Source organism: Carlito syrichta, unplaced genomic scaffold (genome assembly GCF_000164805.1).
Source record: "Carlito syrichta isolate Samal-C Ts95f unplaced genomic scaffold, Tarsius_syrichta-2.0.1 Scaffold126439, whole genome shotgun sequence".
Classification (NCBI taxonomy): domain Eukaryota; kingdom Metazoa; phylum Chordata; class Mammalia; order Primates; family Tarsiidae; genus Carlito; species Carlito syrichta.
Window position 1 is genome coordinate 707,566 of NW_007070535.1, and position 4,963 is coordinate 712,528.

Consider the following 4,963-nt stretch of genomic DNA (forward strand, 5'->3'; position numbering starts at 1 on the left):
GGAGCGGCCACTGCACTCCAGTCTGGGTGACAGAGTGAGACTCCAACTCAAAAAAAGCAACAACAACAACAAAAAAAAACTAGGAAGAGTTCTATTTATTGGATGCAATGCACAAAATAGGAAATAATAACTTTAATTTGCATCTCTCATAATTCCTCTCAGGGTATTAGTCTTTCCAAATTCAGGTATTATCCCTCAGGGTTGATCTAATTAACAATGAATACAATGTTGATGACCACCCCAGGTCCATGACTTGTCTGGTTTGGGTCCCTGTAGATACTGCTTCTTTAGAAAAAGTTAGAACTGAGTTTCAAAACGCTGTCTGAGCCAGTTGGATGCAGACTACAACAGTCCTATACCTTAGTGGCGTTACTTTATATTCAACTTCTCCTGTACCATCCTCAGTGCTGGCTCTTAATTGGTCCATTGTTCCAAGATTGTTACATCTGAAGCAGGAAGAGGGTCTTTTTTTCCAATTGCTTAATTTGTTTTTGATTGTCACTCATTAGACACTAGGTATATATACTTAGCTCCATTTTTTCTTTTTTAGGGATGAAACATCTGGTCATCTAGGAATAATATTGTTAAGTCATCAATGGGCAAATCAAAGTTATTAATTTGCTATGGTACCATAATATTTGACATTAGTTCTAATTTCCTCATTTGTCAAGGCTGAAAATCCAAAACAGAACTTTGAAAAATTCCTAACATACGCATGACGACAGTCATAGGCAATAAGTGAACTCATACAGGGTGGTTTCATAAGAGAGAGAAGAATTTAACAATCCAAAATGAGACTTGTTGTAATGTTTATATTTATTGAGCAAACAGAGAAAAAAGGAGGTGATCAGAAAAACAGAGGGCCATCTGTTGGAGGAATCATTCTAGGAGAAAATGTCACAGGAATGTATGTTGCACTGGGTTAAAATCCACTGTCTGGTAAATATGAGAATGAAAAGCTCTTGAGTTTTAGAATAGATTACTCAGTGACTGTGGAACAATGGTGTATGCTGAAGATAGAAGAAGGTTTCTAAGGCTATGCTTCTTCATTTCACTTGTATATAACCTGGGGCAAATTGCATAACTAAACCAATTGCAAAGAGATATTTCCTCCAGCTCCTAAGAGTGTAGTCTGAAATGTTTCCCCACTCACAGCTTGGGGAACTATGAATATACATATATTCTTTTTTTTTTTTTTAAGTTTTAAAACAAAGTTTATTAGAAAAAGAAGAAAGAGAAAGAAAGAGGCCAGAACTGGTATGGGTGAGAGAACCTACCCCCCGCCCTTTTTTTTTTTTTTTTTTTTTAAGAAATGCTTTTCATCCAGGGACACAATGTTTGTCAACGTTGTCGATGTTAAAAGGTGTCTCTCTGTGTTTGGCATGTCACCCTATTGTTCCAAGAGCTACTTTTGAAAACCAGCTCCTACTTGCACTGGTTTTCACAACCACTTGCAATTCCTATCTTTCCTATCTTGCTAGCACATGGTTGGTCACTAACACTGGCTTCTAAATGAATCTAAGTCGATTTATTTGCATGTATAATAAAAAGCACAAATAATTTTTTTTCAAAAGGATAGATAGGCTTTGTAAGTGTGTAAGGCAACTTCAGCTCAATGGAATGTCAGGTTAAAAGAAAGTGATTAAAGTCTGTTTCCTGACTGATTCAGTTGTTGGTCTTCAATTAAGTCCATTAGCAAACCCTTCTAGCCACAAAAATGATGATCACAATCCTTGCTTATGTCCTTGTGTTTTCACCAATTTGATTTAAAGAGTGATTTGTGACTTTCAGATGAAAATTACTGAGTTTTCTCATTTACATATTATAAGATTATAATGATGAGTTGATGAATTTAAAATACGCCGCTTTCAGGGCCAGTCTGCAAAATCACAGTAGATTAATTTTGGTTACATAATTTATTGTGTTTTTTTCCTCCAGATAGTCTTTAATGCATTATACAATCATGTGATCATATAACTGCCTGTGAATTATTTTCTATTTTGATCCGACTCTTTTGCTCACATATGCATGCATTTGAGCATCCTCTAAATATTCTACATTTTTTGACATGCCTGTTCTAAAATTAACTTAGTATTTAATGTATTAGTAAGAAGTGTTTCTGACAGCTCCAGCATGAAAATAAGGGGAGGGGGAAGCTTAGGTTTGCTGGCTAGCTCTTACAGGGAACTTATAATTCCTTCCTATTACATTGCCTGTGTTGCTGTTCCTGTGCCAGAGGGGCAATCGTGCTTGATTAGAGATGCATATTCACAGCAATGCAATTTATGCAAGACAAGAAAAATCCAAGAGGCGATGGGGCATGTATCTTTGTTTTGGAAGAAAATTTGTTACCAATATAAAAGCAAAAATCATATGAAATAATAGTACTGTACATAAATTGGTGACTTTCACTCTTTTTAGAACATGGGTTAAATATAGGGAAATAGGTAGAATACTTTTTCCTAAACCTCAAAACATCCAATATCATTCCTTTTTCATTGTAAGATTTCTCACCAATTCTCTCCAGAGAAGCATCAACGTTTAGTACTATCAGTTTCATACATTTGAGAGGAAGAACTTAACTGTGATACAAGTGAAATTAGTACACATTTAAAAAAGACATGCTTGACTTGTTTTAAAAATGCTAGAAAAATAGATTAAAATTTACCAACTATGGTACAGCACAGATCACGAAACAAAATGGGACATCTTTATTGTTTCCAAGGTTTTTCAGTCACAGGGCCCTTACTGTCTATACCAAACACTTGACTGAAGCTTCTTTTCTGTATTTTAACCAGTGAAAAGACTTGTATTCAGCTGGTTCTGGTACCCTTGCCATGATACCTAAGAGGAACCCATAACTATTTCTTGCTTGGTGGTATTTTCCTAACTTACTAAGCTACAGTCCTAACACTATCAGAAAGGAAATTTTTCAAATTCTTCTTTTGGAGAATTGTATGTTTTTGTTTTGTTTCGCTTTTTGCTAGATGACATATTTTCTTTAGCAGACAAATGTCATTTTTAGGCAGGCTGGGTAAGGGTGCTTATCTGTAATGGAGAAATTCTATAAATTTTACAGCAAGGGCTCAGAAAATGATTTATATGTGTATAAGTCAGTCTTTTCCTTTAGGATCATTTTCTTGAAAAAAAGATGAAACAAGAGAATAATTTCTTATGTAAATTGGTAGTTATAAACCAGCAGTAACCAGTTTTAAGAAGCAGAACTAAATTACATAGTCACTTGTTTTGTATTTTCGGCAATCTGTGTGCAGACACATAATAGCAAATTATAGCTCGCATTGTTTATGACATATTTAAGGGAATTAAAGTTTATGGCTTTGCAAATATGCCTTACATGCTTTGTTACATGGCCTGTTTTAAATTTCATAATAACTCTCTGAGACAAATATTTTTATGTCCATTTCATGTTAAGGAAATGAGTACGCATGAGGCTAAAAATCACACACCCGGTATCACATAGGTAATAAGCGGCTGAGCCGTGAATTACATGAATCTCTCTGATTGAAAAATCCATCTAAACGATGCTGTATCCCAGGAAGAGCATCAGCTTCTCATAACAGAGAATTTATTAAAGTTAATTGCTAGATTTTTATTAACATAACACATCCAGCCCAATTCTGAAAATAGAAACTGTGTTTAGAATACAAGAGCAGGAGTTTTCCAATCCCAACCTTACTCATTTACTGGTTATGTAACTTTAAGCAATGTACTTAATTTTTCTGTGCCTCAAGTTTCCATGCCTGCAAAATGCTGGGTACACAGAAATTAGGACTACATTAAAAGTGAGTGAATATGGGCTTAAAGATGAGAACAGCAGACACTGGGGAACTCCTAAAGGGAAAAGGGAGAGAGGGCCGAGGGTTCAAAAACTGTCTATTGGGCATCGTGCCTGCTATTTGGGTGAAAGCTTCAATAGAAGCCCAAATTTACCCTCACACAACATACCCCTGTAACTAACCTGTGCGTGGACCCCTGAAGCTAAAATTTTTTTTAAAAATTCTGGAAATGTATAGTTCTAAGAAGAAGTGAGGAATGTTGCTACTTTTCCTTCCAGGAACAGTATTGTGTTTTGCATTGACTACAACGGAGCTTCTAATAAAATAATGCCTTAACATTGAAGAAAAACATTTTTTTATTTTTTATTTTTTTATTCTTTTTGAGTTGGAGTCTCACTCTGTCGCCCAGACTGGAGTGCAGTGGCCGCTCCCGGCCACCGTAGCCTCGACCTCTGGGCTCCCGTGATCCTTTGCTTCAGCCTTCGGAGTAGCCGGAAGTACAGGTGCGCGCTATCGTGCCCGGCTGATTTTTTGATTGATTGTAGAGATGAGGTCTCGCTGCCCAGGCGGGTCTCGAACCCGCGGGCTCAGGCAATCCACTTACCTCAGCCTCCCAAAGGCGCGGGATTACAGAAAAAAAATTTTTTTAATGAGTGAATAGGTCACAGAATTGTTGTGAATTTTAAATAAAATACAGTTGTCTGACAGAGTACTTGATACATCATAAGTGCTACATAACCTGCTGTTCTATTTTTTGTATTTTTAAAAATAATATTTAATGTTTTAAAAATAAGATTTAAAATATATTTAATGAAAATCAATAAAATATATTCATATTTAATGAAATATCACAGCATATAATTTTACCAAATACATACTGAACGTATTTTTCTGTTTCATGCTCTTCCATAAACCTCCATTATGAGCACCTTTCAATTCAACAAACATAGATTTGCATTATCCTTTTTATAACATGATTGCATTTCATTTTGTGATTTATCTTTGAACATTTGATCAGTCTTCCAATTTTCACTATTATAATTAATTGTGTTTTCCCATACCCCTGCACAGATTTCTAGTTCTTTCCTTAACAAAAATCCCTAAAAATGAAATTGTTGAGTCAAATGGTATCCAGATTGATGAGAGCTTCTTATACATGTAGCCAA